This window comes from Mus caroli, chromosome 16 (genome assembly GCF_900094665.2).
Source record: "Mus caroli chromosome 16, CAROLI_EIJ_v1.1, whole genome shotgun sequence".
In the NCBI taxonomy this organism is placed as follows: Eukaryota; Metazoa; Chordata; class Mammalia; order Rodentia; family Muridae; genus Mus; species Mus caroli.
In genome coordinates, this window is record NC_034585.1 from 23,790,026 (window position 1) to 23,810,012 (window position 19,987).

At 39.2% G+C, this 19,987-nt stretch overlaps 1 protein-coding gene across 5 annotated transcripts in view; it reads left to right on the forward strand.

Moving 5' to 3' along the window:
• The window catches only part of Il1rap (interleukin 1 receptor accessory protein), a 144,335-nt gene that overhangs the window by 48,456 nt on the left and 75,892 nt on the right, over positions 1 to 19,987 (forward strand). The gene's annotated exons all lie outside the window — the stretch shown is intronic.

Genomic DNA, 19,987 nt, shown 5'->3' on the forward strand with positions numbered 1-19,987 from the left:
CTGTCTGCCTCTGTGGTCCTCACTCTAACCTGTAGACTAAGTTCGGCGGAGTCCCGGAGCCAAGATGGCGCTCCCTGCAGGGCAGGTCACTGTCCTCCGACCCCCGCTATCCTCTTTTCATGACAGAAAGTTGAAGGACTTGTGTGGGCACACCTATAGCTTTGCATATTCATGGTTCTAATGGGGAAGACTTCATAGCCAGGAGTGTTATTGGGTAAACCAACCGAAAGGCTAGTGTGAAGGCATTTAAAAGCCAGGATCACAGGGCTGGAGATAGTTTATTGAGGAGAGTACTTCCTTAGCAAGCATTAAGGTCTGAATTTGATGCTGTGTGCCACGTAAACTGAGCATGGTGGCTTACTCCTGAAATCCTACCACTTGGAGGTAGCAACAAAGAGATCTGAAATTCAAGGTCATTTTGGCTATATGGCAGATTTATGGTTTGAAGTGAGCCTGGGCTACATAAGACTGTCTCAGATATAAAACAGTGTGAACTGAAAAGATATATCAGGAAGTAGATAATGTGCTTTTTAGAAAGTTTTGTGGTAGTGGCTTTGGGACACGGCAGTACCACTGTACTCAATGAACTCAAGGCCACTGTGGCTGCCTGCATGAAGTCAAGCCACTCAACATTTGAAGATGGAGAGGGGCAGGTTCCAGGGACTCCAGACCTCTGACTGAAGAGTTAGTCCAGCTGATGCCTCTGAATGAGTCAGTTCGTTAAGGTTTCTGGTAGGGTGACCATGGGGCAATGGAGGGGTCCTCTACACATGGAAATATATAGGTCGCACAAATTGGAACCAGTAAGTCATTTCTTAAACAACCAAACAAACAAACAAACAACCAAAGAAAACATGAAGTTTGGGTTTGGTAGGGGAGTGGGGTGGATTTGAGAGAAGTTAGGGAGAGGAGCTAGAGGGAAATGTGATAAAAGTATACTGTCTGAAGTTAGAACTACTTAAAGTATTTTTAAAAACTCTATTTTCTTATAATATTTTGACCTTATAAAATTATTAATTTGATAAAATTATTATTTAAAAGTTGCAAATAAATAAAACATCAGGTACACAAATTAACTGTACATACAATTTTCTTAAAGTTCTATTAATGATTCTTTCAGCTTCTTGTAAGAATTCAACTTGTTGCCATCCTCAATGGCCCCATTTTATTTGAATATGCGTTTTGAAGCACTCGGCATTCAGACGTACTTGTGACATTCAGTCCTGTCTCTGTTGCCCCTGGCTGCACATACTGTCCACTTGATTTCCATCCCATTCTCTCCACACATTTGGAGAATGTATGAAGAATGCGACTTCATTTTATTCTTAGTCTTAAAGGTCATTGGAGTTGTAGAATTTCTCCCTATTCTTTAAACTCTGCTTCTGGGAGCAGTTCTCACCCATCCTTTACAGTCAGATTGCGTGTATTTTGAAATGTTTATTAAGACTCAGCTGCATATTTCTGCACTTTTACTTCCTATGGGTGAGGATTACGTGAACTCAGAAGAGAATTGAGCACCATTGACTGGTTAGATGCTGATTTGCAAAGGAGTGTCTGTGTCACAGTGACCATTGTGTTAGGGAAAATGACCCAGTTCTTTACTATGACCATGTTAGTTACAAGGAAACTAGAGGTTTTGCAGAGTTCACCATGGCCTCTGGTTGTAGAGCGGAAGGCTAGGTTCATAAGAGTGACCGTGACCATTCAGTCTCGATGTCTCCTGTGTTCTCTTCCTTTTCTGTAGTCTATATTTCTGCCCCATGGCAATCCACTTGGAAGGTCACAGGCCTCAGTTTAGTGGCAGCTTGCTGCCAGGCCGGTTTCTACCTATTTTTATTCTACATCTTAAATATTTCCTTTTCGGTTTAGCTGACTCAATTCTTCGGAGAATGAAATATACTTACACCAAAGAAACAACAGGATTCTTGCACTCTAAAATCCTCCAGCTATTTCTAGCTTTCCTTGGTTTTTGAGAGATATAGAAAATAGTTTCATTTTCCGTTTTAAACGAAGGAACCACAACCAATAGCTTCAAGTATCTTCTGCATAAACCCCCAAGAGCTGATTTTCAGAACTGCTGTGTTTTGCCTTTTCCTGCTTGAGAGACAGGAGGAACATTCTAGACACCCAGTGGCTGAGAGAAACTCATCACACCATAAGCAGTGCAGTCTGTCAGAACTGTGCTGCTTCTGGGGACTCTCTCTCTCTCTCTCTCTCTCTCTCTCTCTCTCTCTCTCTCTGTCCCTCCCTCCTCCTCTCTTTCTCTGTCTTTTGGGAAGAGGTGTGCTGTGACAACCCATTCTGGAAAGTGACTCTCAATTTCTTCTAGTCTTCATGGAGATTGGAGTTCAAGGTGGTTAATCTGGAGACTGGTTTCTTCATCTGGGACTTTCTTGTACTCTTTGAAATGCCCTCTGAAGTAGATAGGAGGGGTCATTTTGGCATGTACACCAGGGTACTGCCATTGGCCTTTTCCATGGAACTTAGTGATGAGATGTCATGTGACCCTTCAGAGGCTGGGGCTTGCCATGCTGACAAAGTGCCACATGTGACAGCATCTACCAGTTTCTTCTGCAATAGTACTTCCTGTGTCTGCTCCTTCTTTATAAGCACTTCAGAGGACACAGAATAAATGTCCATTAGTCACTTGTAGCCTTTCTATATCAACATTACCAGTTATTAATTTGTTATATTGATGTTTTGATTCCAAGTTGCATACACATTGACTTTAGCTACCAAAATCTGTGTTTAAAGAAACATATATATATAAAGATTATTATTCCCAGTGGATTCAATCTATTATTGACTATTGTTATTGGTAGTTCATTTGTCCTATTTTATTTGGACAAGCAACCTTTAACCATTCACTATGGATTTGCTTATGGCTCAGACACATCAACAAACTAGTTTTTAATTCACATATGTTTTTTTCTGGATTCTCTGGGACCTCAGACTGTTCAAGTGCTAATTAATGAACCAAGTTTTGCTTTTTCTGAGAGAAAACATTAAATTTGTCCTCCTAATTTATAATTTTCTTTGGACTCCTGGTTTATTACTCCATGCTGTAATTCAAATAATTTTATTTCTTTTGTCTCCATTTCTTACACACACACACACACACACACACACACAGAGAGAGAGAGAGAGAGAGAGAGAGAGAGAGAGAGAGAGAGAGAGAGAGAGAGAGAGAGTCTCCTAGAGAAAATGAAGTTTCTCTTATCTAAGGTGTTTTGACAGTCATGGTTAGATACTAAGTGCCTCTTCAAATTTTTTTACTGTTCACTCAAGATAAAGAATGATGAAAGAGGGAGAGGGAGGAGTATGAAGAAGAAAGAAAACCAAAACTAAACCAAACCAAACCAAAACAAAACATAACAAAACAGGAAAGAGAAGAGAAAGAGAGAAAGGGAAAAATAGATTTAAAAATAAAGATACAAGGATAGTGTTCCTCTAAGGTATCTTTAGATTGATTCAAATCTACCTTCATGGTTTTGGATTTTTTTTCAGATTTTAGAAATCATTTTAACTACACTGAAATATTCAAATTTATCCTAAGCTTTTAACTGGATAGTTTTCTTTTTGGAAGGTTAAATCTTTTTAGTTTTAACAAAAATATTATTATTTTCATTAAACATTTCTTATTTCTTGTGTTAAAATGATGGGAGCATATTTATTTTGTAGATTTTACAGGGACACTGGGTGCCCCTCCCTTCGTGAGAACTGTCTTGGTCTCCAGTGACAAGGCTCTGTCAGTCAGGCACACTTTCCTTCTGAAAGAAATGGATACAGAGACTGACAGTCCCTAGAGTTCTGCATGGCCTTGGAAGTCCTGATAGAAGAGGAGTCAGTGTAGGACCCTGGATCATCTTTCGTATGTTTGCATTTTAGAAGCAAAAGTAATCTGCTATTGCTTATAGTTGGCACTGGCACTGCAGTCTTTGCTAGGGGTGATGTACTGATACAGGTTCTGTATGAACTGCTTCTACTGAGGTCTAGACAGAGAAGGTAGGTTTGTCTGGAGAATAGTTGAAATTCTGGAAATGGCAATGGAATAATTAGTAAATGGAGGTGTTGGAGGGATCCCTCCCTCTCATTATGTATCATGTCAGAGAGATGCTAAGGGGCTTTCAGGAAACACGAGAAGACAAGGCTATTGTTCTTAGCTGCTTCATTAAAGCTTTGATATGGCAACTTTCTAGCTTTAAATATCATGTTATTAAAAAGGCTCTCCCTTTCATTCAAAATGAAGCAATAACTGATATTGGCAGCAAGAGCCACTCTACATATGGTACTGAAATGTTTAACCAGTAGAAGAAAAGGAGATCATGTTAAGTTAAGCATGGCTTTAAATGTGTTTAAATATGGGCAACAGCATTTGTGTATGTGTCTGTGTCCCTCTCTGTGTGAGTGTATTCTCTCTCTCTCTCTCTCTCTCTCTCTCTCTCTCTCTCTCTCTCTCTCTGTGTGTGTGTAAGAAATGGAGACAAAAGAAATAAAATTATTTGAATTACAGCATATGTAATATTATGTAAACCAACTGCTGGAATAGAAGGATGTTTCTTCTGGTCTTTACCCATGAGGAACTCCGGGTTCAGAAGAGCGAATTAATTATTCTAAGTTCACTACAACTAAGGAGAAGTCAAACAGTATTCATTTTCACAATGGATAGCATTTGAATATACCATGCCAGCACTGAATTTATTTAATGGAGATACTTTATTTTCAAAAGACACCAACCAAAGGTACCTGTCAATAACTGGAGACATATAAAACATGTTTGAAAAGGAATTTCCTACCAGTGAACAAAGCAGAAAACATAGATGGGCATTAATAATGCAAATTCTCTGTGAAATGGATTTATGGGACATATGCAGCATGTTGTGTTTATTCAGATTTAAGTTAATGTTTTCTAGTCAATGAACATTTCCTAAAGGCCAGAAGTTCTCCACAAGAACACACTTGCACTTAAGTCCATGAATGGTATCTCAGTATGGGCCCTGTGGGTTTTTGTGGAGGTGGGACTGTTAGCCCTAGCATGCATCCTCTGGGCTCTTGGGCTAGCCATTTCATGTCCTTCAGGCCAACTCAAAGATGCTTACCACGGGACATGACTTTTCCTCCTTACCAACTACTATAGAATCTGCCCCTCCTCCAACTTGCTAAGGAACTTAGTCAGGGGTTTTAAACATGCAGCTCTGATTTTTTTTTCCCAGTAAGCATATAGTTCGAGAGAACTCTTTTCATTCTAAAAATGACAGTTCCTTTCTGCAGACTTTGGCAGTGATCTCGTGTGAATTTTCAAATTTGATTGTGGTTTCACTCCAAGTTCTGGGTTATTTCTGATGGAGTTGGAATAGTTTATGCTTCTCAGAAACTGTCATTTTTTTATGTAGCAACAAAACAGCTAGAATTGTCACCTGGACTTGGACTTGGCAAGTGTGCAAAACTGTGCCGGAGAGATTGTCATCTCTCTGTCCACAGGTAGCCTAACTCACTTACCACAGGCTTCCCAATTCCAATCCCAGCACATTAATGCACTCTTCGTTTTGATCCTCAAAAAATTTGCTTTCTCAGTAGATCATCCATTCATTTCAAAGCATGTAATACTATTTTTTCATAATATAATAAGTATCTGCTCGATTTTGAGACTGTCTTATTATTAATAGAAATAGACTGAGTATCTGTGGACCCCAGTCTGTGCACAGTCCCCCTCTATACTCCCTCTCCCTACCTTTAAGGAGCTGGAACTTTATGAAACATGAAACTCTTCTGCTCAGCAGGTGTTTTCAGACCACCAGTTACATGCAAAGCTTTGTATAATGGAATTGGGAAAGCAAGTAAGGCATTTTGCATCCATCTGTCCATCTATCCAATTCTGCCTGCTTGTACTAATTAGTAGGGCAGGAATTTTCTCTGGTCTCATTGTGTTTACAATCTTGGGGATAGGTTGAGGCTGGAGGAATGAAGTAAATAAAGAGTTTATAAAAGTTTCCCAGAAGCCATCCATGGATGGAAAGCCATCCATCTTGATGGAAAGTCAGCTGTAATCATACTTGATTTGACTGGTCACCAGGACACAAGGATTTCCTTAAGAAGACACTGCTCTTCTATTAAGAGTTGCAGGATGACAAAGATCTGCTGTGTGCAGTGTACAAGGAGTAGCAGTGGTCCAGCTGCCTGTGAGGGGATGGGTGCCACTAGACATGGGTTCACTCTGTCAGTGTTGCTGGAGCTTCAGGAACCAGGGGTAAAGAGTATGGGTTGAAAGGGAAGTATGCAGGACCCAGGGAATATCATAGGTGCTCTTACAATTTCCTTCAACAAAGTGAGACTTGAGCATTTGCCTCATATCATCGATCTAAGTTATTAAGAACTTGTGCTAAAATTATATTACACATGGACTGGAGAACATTTTGGGTTTTCTTCAACATGGTGGACAAGATCGTTTAAGTAGCCCTTTTGGAAATAAAAAAAAATGTGTAGAAATACTGAATTTTAAAATAAACCTGTTTTCCAATGAATTTCTAGATAGGTAAGATTACCTTAGAGGCCCAAGTTGAAGTCAAAACAGGAATCAAAAAAAGAGAAGAAGTTAGCTCTGTGGCTGGTTGATGCCTGGCTAACTTTCAGTCAATGAAAAAGTATATATTTGGACATTTAAATAATTTCCCTCAAAATAAAATTCTTACCTTAAAGTTTACACCAAAACTAAACTCAATTTCATTAAAATTTCAAATGTGAAACATAAATTCCTTATTATATTGGAATCAAACATTTTATGAAGTTGGGAATAGGAGAAAAAAGCTTTCCTAACTATATCATCAAAGTTAGATAAGAATTAAATATATTTAACAGTGTAAAGATTTGTAAATCATGAGTCAGACATCAAATTAGTCGGAAGTAGGGCTGGAAAAATGGCTGCTCCTTGAGGGCACCTGTCTTCAATTCCAAGCACACACATGGCAGATCACAACGATTAGTAATTTCAACTCTAGGGAATCCAGTGCTTTCTTCTGGCTACTGTCCTCACCAGACATACATTTGGTGTAGACATACATGGATGAAAAACAGGCACTCACATAAAATAATAAAAGATTTAAAAATACTATGGTCTGTATGTCAAGTTAAAATTAATCAAATATAGATATGTGACAAAAATTGATGGCATCATAAAACAAGAAGTTTAACACCAAAAGGAAGGTCCTCACATATAAAGTACACCCTAGATTTATAAAATAAGATTTGAATGGACATTCATAAGAAAGAACATAAGTTATCCACCTAGAATAAATTTTATTTTGATTTAATTTGAAGTGAAAGGAACAATAAAGTGATTTTGTTGTCATTGTCGTCCTCGTCGTCGTTTTTGTTGTTATTGTTGCTGTTTTATTTTTTAACTCCTCAGCTTCTCAAAATCATATGAATAAAGACCTAGCTATGCCTTCAGGTCATGATGAGCCATGCACATAGAATAACATGACTGATGACTGAGGTGGCTGTGTGGAGGGCGCCTTGTTCTTTGCTTCAAAGATGTCACCAGGAATGCTTCTCTTTAACCTTGAAGTGAATCTTTCAGTGCTAAAAGAAGCAAAGAAAGATGCTTTCACACCAAGGACTTCCTAGGTTGTTGAAAACCAACACCAGGAAAAGAATACAAATATTCATCAATAAAACATCGTATGATCATTTAGAGCCACTCAAGAAATAGTCTACATTTATATTAGCTGATGTGGTATTAATTTTTTCCTTATAAACAATTCTGGTTTAAAACAGCTATTGTAAAGCAGAAGACGTTTATATCGTTATCAGCTTTTTTCTAGGGTTGGAAAATATTGCTTTGTTCCAAATGTTAATTTCTCAGATATTTTTCGCTCCAGTTATGAAGTTGTCAACATTCTGAAATTGCGTTCTTTGAAAGTATTAGTCGTATGGAAATAGGTAAAACCATGCTACAAATTACCCCTCCTCTCTTCCCAGCTGTGCTGCCAGCCTGCCACAAAAGCATGCATGCATAAGCATGAAATTACAGAAAACCTTTGGCAGGATTCTTCCCCAGCCCCTGATATTTTTTCTATTTGTTATTATTTATTTGTCGCTTGAGAATTTGATTCACACACCTAATGTGTTTTGATCCAATTCAATATGTCCTCCACTCTAGCACCAGTGGATGCAAGAGCATCCCAGGAGGAATCTCATGTGGTTCACCATTCAGTTTACTTTCATGAGAGATGGGACAGAGAAGAAGTACATCTTGGTATGGCTTGACCTGCTCTGAAAACCTGGGTCTCTCAAGGCTTAATTTATACATAAAATCATCTCCTCAGAAACTTTATTCATTGATTACATAGCATTTCAAAATACTTTTAAACTCTTCCTTGATTACATAAGAATACTAAAAGAGGGACAAAGCAGGCAAACAATTTTATGATAACATTATTATGAAAATCAAGTTTCTTTTAACTCAATGTCTTCTTCCTTAAGATTGGTATCATAAAGTCTTGCAGTTATGGAAATGCTAGACAGCATGACTGTATTTGAATTTGATTCTGTTTCAGTTTGGCACAGAATTAATAGATCAAAAGTTAATTCCTACTACCTGTTATGTCAAACTTGAATTTCTACAAAAGTTCAATCTCTCTGAGCCCTTTTAGATTCCTCCTTTCCTTCCTTTATATTTCTTTCATATTTGGCAAAAGACCACCATCCTTTTTCTTCGATTCTTAAAATGTGGCACAGCCCCTTGCTTAAGCAAAGGTGTTCTGGTCCTTGTTTTTCTATAATATTGGAGTACTCATCTGACATGTCTGTTCAGGAAGCAGACAGTTCACCAAAATGTTTTCTTCTGTGTCTCTGTAATGAACTTTTGTTTCAAAATGATTCCTATTTTTATTACAATTCTGTAGAGAATAGAACATGTTGATTTCTCAAACTGCTCACTTTTGCCTTCCTGAAGGTACCAAGTCTTGTCATTAACTGTCTGATCAAACGCTTCCTATTCATACTAGTTGCTTTTTCTGAAGCTGAACATGTAGGCCTGGTGATTCAATTATAGCTTGTCTGCTTCTAGAATTTCCCTAGGTTCTTCTTTAACATTTTTCTCAAATCCTCTGTCTCATGCTCAGCATTAACATACATTAATAATCCAAATGTATATCTAAGTAGTAAGTTATTAAGACGTAGTCAATTTTCTGAATAACTGGTTTCCTGGGGACCTTTCATTGCTTTCATTCTTGTTTATATCAGCTTTTAGTTATCCCAGCTCTAGCATTAGGAGTGAGGCCTTTAACAATGAAAAAGATAAGTATAAGCTAAAGGTGTGTGTCACATTTCGACCAAGGCAGAAAAGGTTCAGTCCAGGCCATCCAAGCACTGGAACTTTGTCAAACAGCACCTTCAGGATGCTCGGTACACCATATGTTCTTTTTAAAACCCAGTTAGTTCATTCCATGTGGGTAGTATATGTATGGGCGTAGAGCCTAATGGTACTATTCTTAGGACAGAATTACCTTGCTATCGGTTTCCTTACTTAAATCATTTTACTTACTGTCCTAATAAAATCATGCTTCTATTTTACTTATCATTAAAAATAAAGACTGTTATTTGTGGTTAAGGGAAATGTACCCCTGAGTAATTACGCCGTGCTATAGACCTTGTGTAAAAGTGGTTTCTTGGGGAGGGGAGGAAGGTGAGGGTCTGGGAAAGGGGTAGAGGCAGACAAGTGGAGTGGACAGGTAGACAGACAGACAAACAGAGCAGAGCCATGAGGGCAGACATCAGGTGAGCAGGAAGGAAGTGAGAGGGGGCATAGGACACAGGCAGGGGGTGGGAGAGAGAGAGAGAGAGAGAGAGAGAGAGAGAGAGAGAGAGAGAGAGAGAGCGCTGAGGTGGTAGGTGGATCCTTTCATCCATCTGTACACACCCAGAGCACCAAGCTATGGCAGGTGATGGCATAAGCAATTTCTTAGTGCCTGGGAGCAGGCAAGATGAATCAGTAAGCTAACAAAGACTAACTTTATTTTTACAAGTAGAAAAGTGTGAAGCTTTTGTTGAATCAGGATGGTTTAGCTCCAGTCTTTTCATGATTTCATTGGTAAACTACTAAGTTATATGCTCTGTGAGGAACAAGAGCTATTTCTATTGGTATTTATGTCCTATAAGGATACCTATTTGTGTATCTGTTAGGCATATGTGGTCGTAACTTTGAATATTAACAACACAGACACTTAGAAGTTACAGTCAGTGAGTTCTTCCTCTTGTTCATCAACATTTGCTAACTTGGAGTGCTTGTTTTCCAAAATACTTAGATTCTTCCCTAACTTATTTAAACTTGCAAACATTCCCTTTTGATTATAAGTAGCTTTTAGTTTGGCTTGTTTGTTTGTTTTGTTGGTTGTTTTTGTACTGTGTAGACAAAAATCAGACTGCAGAGTATGCTAAGCCAACTGTCAACATCTCAATTTCTGTAGGCATTGATTATGTATGAGTTAAACAAATGACTACTTTTTCCTTCATCTGTCAGCCTCCCTGAATCTCTTTTTCTATTGCAACAAACATATGTAATATTGCTTTTTTTACCGTGTGCCAGAAATGATCACATTCTTTTATATCCACTAATTATCAAAGTCATAAATAACACAAGTTAGTGTTTTTCAGTTCAAAATTCTTGATTCTTTTATAATTGTGTGAAATATAATATGATCCTGAGTAGGAAGTACACACGTGGAGAGGTTAAATGGTTCAACCTTGGACACACAGATAGTCAATTAAAGAGGAGTGTCGCACCCTTGCCTGGCCCATTGACCTTTCTCCTGACAGGCCTTTGGGATTCTATACCATTTGTCAACTAAGGACATCATCTATTTTTCATCATCTATTATAAACATTAAAATCAGGCATGTTGTCCTTCTCATTCCTAGCACAATCTAACTGTAGAACATCCCATGATTGTAGGAAACTTTCCACTTATAAAACACCAGTCCTTCCTTGTAAGTTTTCCCCTACCCTCATCCAAACTAATCTAGTTTCATCTAATTTCTATCGCTATAGATTTGTCAATTCTGGATCCTTTTATAAATGGAATTTTGTGATAGTTTCATGTAGTATAATATTTTCACTTAATGAAAAATCTCCCAGATAAATAATGCTCAAAAACTTTTTATTAGCAGATAATACTCCACAGTATATCCACTGTCATTGCTAAGCCACAGGGTTGTCTCTGCTGTGAGCATTTGTCTAATCTTCCCTGAAGACATGTACTCTTATTTCCGTTGGAGAATTGCTGGGCCATGACAACTTCAGCTTTAACATTTGAACAACTATCAAATTTTTCACCAAGGTGACTGACTGTTTTATTATGTAGGCATGTTTTTTTTTTTGTTTTTGTTTTTGTTTTTTTCTTTTGAGACACAGTATCTCTCAGTATCATAGGATGGCCTTGAATTTTCCATGCACTCCAGGTTGGCCTAAAACTCATAGCAATACTATGTCTTATTTTCCCAAGTGTTGGCATTATAAACACAAGCCACCATGCTCAGCTTTTTTTTTTTTCTGTTATAATTGCTATATGTGCTATTTTTTAACTAATGAGATAGTTAATATCAGGCCATAGAATGGGATTCTTAATGTAAACTACATTGCATAAAAAAAATAAAACAATATATGTGAAGGATGTGTAACTCACTTTTGTTGTTGGCTGTAGTGATCCATGCTACCATGATGCTGCTTTCTGTTCCAATGGATGGGTATGCAGATAGACATGTATACTTATCTGAAAAGTAAAGCAGAAAATGATTGTACTGTTATGTCTGAAAGCTTTCTCTTACCAACAAGAAGCAGAAGATACTCAGGTGACTGAGTCAGGAGCTGGACATCATACACTCAGGAGATGATAGATAAGTACCAACCATCTTGGGTCGAGATTATAGCTGAGAGTTTGCAATGTGTTTTCCTATTATTAAACCATAGCCCAGAAAGGACTTGTGCTTGTTCGTTCTAAGTATTTCTTTAGTTAGCACTGCTCTAAGAGTTCAAGGGCAGGTAGTAGCACCTCCCCACTCAGTTGCCCAGTGCAATTCTGGCCCCCTTGTTCTCTGCCACTTTTCCTTCTCTGGAGGACTCCATGACATTTCTGACATACATTCTTCATCTGGGGCTCTAGGACAATTGCTAAAGACCAGGGTATTTACTAAGACAGGAAACAAAGTAGGCAGAGTGATGGAGGACTCTCCTGTGTCTCCCTCCCTCCCTCCCTCCCTCCCTCCCTTCCTTCCTTTCTTCCTCCCTTCTCTTTCCTTTCTTTCTTTCTTTCTTTCTTTCTTTCTTTCTTTCTTTCTTTCTTTCTTTCTTTCTTTCTCTCTCTCTCTCTCTCTTTCTTTTTTTCTTTCTTTCTTTCTTTCTTTCTTTTCTCTCTCTCTCTCTCTTTCTTTTTCTTTCTTTCTTTCTTTCTTTCTTTCCGAATGTCTTGTTATTCCCTATGATTCATGAATAATACCATTACTGCTATTGTATTCACTTTAAAAATGGAAAGCAAAAATGTAAATATGGACTACCATAAGAAACATAACATATACCTAATGCAGAAGTTCAAGTCCGACAGTGATTCACTAGGCGTCCTTGGGTAAGCTACTTAACCTATCAGAATCCATGTGTCTTTGTCTGTGAAATCATTCAGCTCCTTCTGACTCCACCTCTCTAGGATGCTAAAATTGAAATGTTTTTGAGGTTTAAGAGCCTCTGAACCCTGCTGGTCAGATGACTCTGTGGCTAAAGGCACGTGTCCTCATGTCTGAGCTCAATTCCTAGAACTCAGAAGGTGGAAGGGAAGACCCAACTGGGACATTTGCCCCTCTGACTTCCACATGCAGGCACCATGGCATGCTTTCCACCCAACCACCAAATAAAAAGATAGAAAAGAAAAGGAAGAGCCACCTAACAAAGTCCCTGTCTCTTTTCTTTCTCTTCTCATCTGCTTGTCACATCTCTCATGTGACTCCGTCCACATCTTTCCATCTTAGCTCATCCTAGTACGAGCCATAGTATATTGCTATTTGACTGACTTTCTACAGTACTTTCACAGGCTTTTTTTTTTCTTCCTTACAATCCATGTCTACACTAAAAAACAGCTAGTCACCTAGTGAAAATATTTTAGACTAACCATGTCTGCTGATAAAAATTCTGATAGTGTTCTTGCAGTTCTTAGAATTTTATTTCCATTGCCTCTGGCTCTTATGAGTATGGGTTCAGATTCTTATCTGGCACGTCAGTAACTTTATGTTTCACTGTGTATTTTTTTTAAAGTCACACTCTGTGTGTGTGTGTGTGTGTATCTCTGAGTGAGTGTGTATCCATGCATGGTACACACAAGGGTACACTTCTCAGAGGACAAGTCAGATTGTCAGGCATTGCATTAAGTGCCTTTACTGGCTGATCCATCTCTCCAGCCCCCTTCTGCTCATTCTGTCTCACAGGCTTCTTTCAGACATCCCGATACACAAGTTCATTCTTGTTGGAAGTTGTTCCTTCACATCTTCACATACGTTTCTTTAAACTTTGCTTCTCACACTTAGCTGCCTCAGGAAACACATGCTGTACCCACAAACACTAAAAGCTCAAAATGTATGAGATCTCTATGTGAAGCCCTTTAAACTGCCAAGTATTTCCTCATGATACCCATTCAAACAGCAATCGGTTTGTGATTGCCTAGGCTTTCCTTATTTGGTTAATTTGTTACATAAAGCCAGTTATTTATTGGATGAAAGCCCACAGGGGCCAAGCTCCGTTTATCCACCTTTAGTGATAAGCAGAGGCTTTGCTCTGTAGATGCTTAGTAAGTACTTCACCAGACAATGCACTGATATAATATATGGCAGGGATTTCCTTTCTTGTGCTAGCTATGAGATCACTTTGTATGGAAATACATGGCAGACATGGCAGGCCATTATGGGAGGGCACAGACGTCCATGTCTTTGCAGTTGTTGATCTCTGCTTTTGGGTGGGCTCACTCAGGCCACCCTAGACTGACACACCTTACCTGTTAGACTTCGTGCTGAGCACTGTGCAGAGTGAGCTGCACCTGGTCCTTGGCTTTAAGTTCACAGTTTAGCTGGGGAATCAGCCACATCCTCAAATAGCAATTATACAAGGTGGAAAGTGGTCAGGGTTATAGTAGGTCCAGAGAAAGCACTATAGAGGTTTTGAAGTGAGAGAAATTACTTCCAACTGAGAGCAGACAGCTATGTCTGGAGGTGTAGTGTCCAATTGAGCCTTTAAATGATGGGTACAGTTTTATTCTTGGAGATTGTGGGGAAAAGGCATTGAAAAATGTCCCCGAGCAAATACTTGCCCCATTCTGGTTTTTACAATTATCACCAAGTATTGAAACACACTTTGGAATTTTGTTTTTATTCTCTTTATTAATTCATATTTACATGTCATAAAGAATTTTTGTGTATGGAGTTTAGGGATTTTGACAAATTAATCTAACCGTAGTAACAACTACTACAGTTGGGGTCAGGATAGTTTTCACCACTTTCCTTAAGTGTTTTCTTCTGCCCCTGGTTGATCACTTATCCCTAGTCCCCAGAAGCCTCTGATCTATTTTTCTGACCCTATGATTTGGAGTTTTTCAGAATCTCAGCTATGTGAGTTTCTGTTGTTGTTGGTGGTGGTTTTTTTTTTTTTTTTTGGTTTGTTTGTTTGTTTGTTTGTTTGTTTTGACACAGCAGAATGTACTCAATGTAGATCCACAGTGCTATGTGTATTTGAAGGTCGTTGTGTGTTAAGCAGTATTTCATCATTTGGTGAAGAGTCCACTGAAATCATTTTCCCTTCTCGGATCATTTACTTTCATTGAATTTTGAGATTTTTAAAAAAAAACAGATTCTTTGGGGGGGTGGTGTTCGAGACAGGGTTTCTCTTTTAGCCTTGGCTGTCCTGGAACTCACTCTGTAGACCAGGCTGGCCTTGAACTCAGAGATCCGCCTACCTCTGCCTCCCAAGTGCTGGGATTAAAGGCGTGCGCCACCACCACCCAGTTTAAAACCAGATTCTTAATGTCAAACCTTTATCACATTGGTGATTTGCTAATATTTCCTTTTGTGTTTTCCTGGTTATTTTTAGTCTTGTCCCATGTATATCAATGGATCATTCACTATTCTGTTTTCTATTCCTTGTGTTTGAATATCTTCAAGGTTTTTTTTTTTTTTTTTTTTTTATGTACAGTCAGGAGTGGAGAGGGGGTTCAGAAAATAAAAAGGGCAATTGTTGTGTTAGCAGGGAGTTTTAAGGTACTTGGGAAGAGAATATAGATGTTCAAATATCTGTAACCTAAGAGGTGATTTCTGAATGTCATATGAAAATATAGACAGTGTGCTATGCCACTGCTAGTACTCTGCTGTTCACTGAAGTTTAGATGTCTTTGTGTGCTTTGTTTTATTTGTTTCTTTTGTAATTTTAAGTTAGGTTTCACTAGAAAGGAAGAGCAAGAATTCCAGCTAGCTAGATTTTGATAACTATGATAAGGTGATAACCCAGTGTTGCTCAAGTTGATGGGGACTGGGGGAGGGTAAGAGAACAGGCCAAGGAACCCAGTGTTTCCCTTGTCATAAATCCCAATTCCTCATGCTGACTGTGGAACTTCCTAATAAGTTATCCTTGCAGCATTACTCTCGGTCCCAGTTGCTATAATTTATCTCTCGTCTTCATTTGAGTTAGCATATGAATATCACACATGTACATGATTTTGTACTTGGTACTGACCAGAGAACCTCCTGATAGTCACATGTTTCCTAAGGCATGTTTGATCTTGTCCTCCTGGTTAGTATGTGTTACTTCTTCCTTGACTCTCAGTTCTATGACAATATTCCACAATGCCCAAAAGATCTACTAACTGTTCCACAGCCTGAAATCCCACTATAGGGCCTGAACATTCATGGGTCCCTGAGTCTGACTTCCTTCTATTGTTATCTGTCAGTGTATATCTTTCTACTTTTCAGGTTTACGTCAAGAGAAGATGAGAGATGACTTATGTTGACATTACGAAGGCAGTATTGAACTCTCCCCACTGACAGTCAGAACTAAGAGTCCCATCTGTCCTCTTATGACATGCTGTGTCATTCCTCTTTGGAGCACTTGGTTTATGTGACGTTTTCTAACAGTGTTTACCTAGGTTTTCATTCCAGATAGTGAGATCTTTGATAGGAGTGCTGTGTCTTCCTCGTATTTTTGTTTCCTGTTATAAACTGTCATGTGTGGTAGGTTCTCATTGGGTTTACCGATTGAAAGACGTGACATAACCTGCTTTTCACCCTGCTTTGTGACCCAGACAGATGAGGTGTCTGCCTGCCTGATTGTCATAACTGAAAGTGACAGGATGATTTGAAGTGTTCTAAGCAGAGACAGTCCTGTTTTCCTATTGGCTGTCATTTTTATTTCCTGCCTAGAAGAGGAAAAGGGTGATTTGATTTTGAGTAATAGGCAACCCACCTCTAACAGTGTACCTTCGCTGCCTTCTATTGTTTTGCTTTCTGTGATTTTTTTTTCTACCAGCGTGAGATGTTCTTCCCAGACAGTTGATGGAGGTGCTGAGTCATGTCTGACTGTACTTAATGAGACAAAGATAACTCCTTCAAGGGAGCTGCCTCCGAGGATGGGCTGACATTTCTAACTCCTCTGCTTTTAAAAAAGTGGGTTTTATGAGGGATACTTGAGAATGAAGATAACTTTGGATTCTCCTCTGGAGGCTGTAGTGACATTCTAATTCAGACAGATGTGACTGGCTCTGCCACTGCTTGCTGTGACATGTGCCGCCCAGTGCTGAGAGTTGTTAATCAAGAGTTGTATGCTTCTTAGTAAAGAAACTCACTTCGTCCCACTTTTGGTTAACTTGTGATTCTCAAATCAGTGTCTCCCCCTTTGAAAAACTTGATTTTTCACTTTTAAAATTCAAGCTGAGCAGTGAACTTTAAACGTCAGAGTTGCTTAGAAACCCCTCTTATTATAGAGAATGGGGGCAGGGGGTTTATTCAATCCCAGCTTCTTTTATTAAATGGGTGAAATGTGAATACAAGAGGATTAACATTATTTGTCCAGTTTACAATATATGTGGGTGTGCTGGCTAGTTTTGTGTCAACTTGACACAGCTGGAGTTATCACAGAGAAAGGAGTTTCAGTTGGGGAAATGCCTCCATGAGATCCAGGTGTAAGGCATTTTCTCAATTAGTGATCAAGGCAGTAGGTCCCCTTGTGGGTGGGACCATCTCTGGGCTGATAGTCTTGGTTCTAAAAGAGAGCAGGCTGAGCAAGGCAGGGGAAGCAAGTCAGTAAGAAATATCCCTCCTTGGCTTCTGCATCAGCTCCTGCTTCCTGACCTGCTTGGGTTCTAGTCCTGACTTCTTTCAGTGATGAATGGCAATGTGGAAATGTAAGCTAAATAAACTCTTTCCTCCCCAACTGCTTCTTGGTCATGATGTTTGTGCGGGAATAGAAACACTGACTAAGACATTTGGTCTCTCAAATGAGAGCTGCTCTGGATTATTGTCTCTGTCTTCTGCATACTTTTGTGTCCCTTCTCTTACTTGGACTCTTCTTACTAATTTTGTAAAGGGGGCAAATCCAAGGAAGAGCATTATGAAGATTAGCCATGCATGCTATTACATGGAAAAGACCAGAGTCTGAAGAGTTGCCTTCGTGGGTAAGGTGATTTGTTGTGCAAGCACAGGTCTGAGTTCAGTGCTAGTTCAGTTCACTCACAGAAAGATGGGCATAATGGCACAGGTGTGCAACTCAAACATGACGTCGGAACAGGTAGATCTTAGGGGCTTTCTGGCCATCCAGTCTTGCCTAAAGAGTGAACTTCAGATCCTATAAATTAATCTGTTTCAAAAATTAAGGTTGAGAGCCTAGAAAGATATCTCAGCAATTGACAGCACTTGCTATTCTTGAAGAGGACCTAGGCTGCGTTTTTACCAGTTAATTCATATAGCTCACAATGGTTTGCAACTGTAGCTCTAGTAGATCTGAGGGCATCAACTACACACATAATGTCAAACGCTGGGAAAACTTTTATCTTAATTTTAAAAAGGTGGGTAACAATAAAGATACCTGACATCCACATTTGACCACCAAATGCATACCCACATGCATGCACTATCCACATCCACACACAAAGTTAAATAATTAATAATTGCCATATGAAAAATGTTAAAGTTAGGTTTCACTAGACAGGAAGAGCAAGGATTCCGGCTTGCTACATTTTGAAAACTATGATAGGGTGATAACCCTATCCAGTATTGCCGAAGTTGATGGGGATTGGGAAATGGTAACAAAGTGCTGAGGTTTGTAACCATAAGAATTAGGGGAAAAAAACGTGCATTACAATACCCAATGATATTTTTCTCTATAGAGATTGCTATACAATATACTTCAGGAATACTGATTGGTCACAACGTTTAAACTGATTTCTCTGATGACTAATTACTATAGTCAAATAAATTGTTAAACTAAAGATAGTGGCATCTGCCAGCCCGGTTAGTACTTGATGAAGTGAAACAGAAGGATGGTGAGTTGAAGGTCAGCTTGGAGTTCATAATTAGATCCTGTCTAAAACAGAAAAAGAAATGACAAAGAAAAAAACAATAATCAATAGGTGGTTTACTATAGGGTAGAAAGGAAAGGACATGGTCAGGATGTTTCTTAAGATAAATAATCTAAAAGTATGGAGTATTTGAGGGAAGGCATTGAACATGAGCTCTGAGGATTAGAAACCAAGAGGCTGAGTGGGTCCTGGAAACTAAGAAGGTATGAGTGTTTGCTCTGTTGTCAAGAAGCTCCATAGCACACTGGCTCTCTGAACTCCCCAGGTTGACCCAGTAGCCTCTTTCTAAATCCCAAGGTGGAACAGGGACCACCATACCAGAAACTGTCATTAAACTGTAGATAGCACAGGCACCATTAGCAATGACAACCTTATAGAGTTTGCTGAAGATTGATGTAAGAAAGAAGACAATCAATCCCAAATGATAGGTTTGGGACACGTTTCTCCTTCAGTCAAAGGCTGTAGAAATAAATCTCTGTGTCTGATACTTCTAAAACAGCCAACTTCACTGTTAATGTTTCCATGAAGCAGGGTGATACAACTCTGGGAGACTTGGGAGTCCCTAGAGATGAATGTCCTGAGCTTGCCTGTGTTGCTTTAAGATATGTGCAAAGATGTACACACCCACTCACATGCAGTCACACAAAGTATGTGGATGCACACTTACATACATATTTGGACTGCTATAGCTGTACTTCAGAGCTTCTAAAAGTCCTCATCATATGACTTTGGGTCTTTCATTCTGGCCCAGCACCTATTATTTTCCTCATTTTAATTTTTGCCACTTCCTGGGAGTTGTTTTGCTTTTCTTCAATGGCACTGTATTGTTGAGTTAGCCAGTGGGAGGAGGTGGCGTGAATGAATAGGGAAAGAAGCTGGCAACAGAAGTGACTCTGTTTAAGATGGGAATTTGGTGCTTTGTAGTGTTGTTTTCTGAATTGTGAGGCAAATCATAGAGGTACCTCTTGCTTTGTATTTTGTGTCTTAAAAACCACGGATTTCAGGTAAGTCACAGTTTCTGATCTCTTTTCAGCAATAATATGTAGGAGACAAACATTCTCAACATTAAGTGTGTGTGTGTGTGTGTGTGTGTGTGGAGAGAGAGAGAGAGAAAGAGAGAGAGAATAGTGATTCAAGATGCTGAAAATTAACATAGGTTAGAAAATTCACCCTCTGCAAGGAGAAAAGAAAGCCAGACTAATAAGGATAAGGAGGGAAGGGTGAATATCGATTAATAGAAGATTGCATTAGGCTCCTCCCGGGGAGGTAAGCTCCTGCCATCATCCTCTAGGTGTAGGGTAGGTGCAAAGCAGGTGTGAGGCAGGTGCAAAGCAGGTGTGAGGCAGGTGCAAAGCAGGTGTGAGGCAGGTGCAAAGCAGGTGTGAGGCAGGTGCA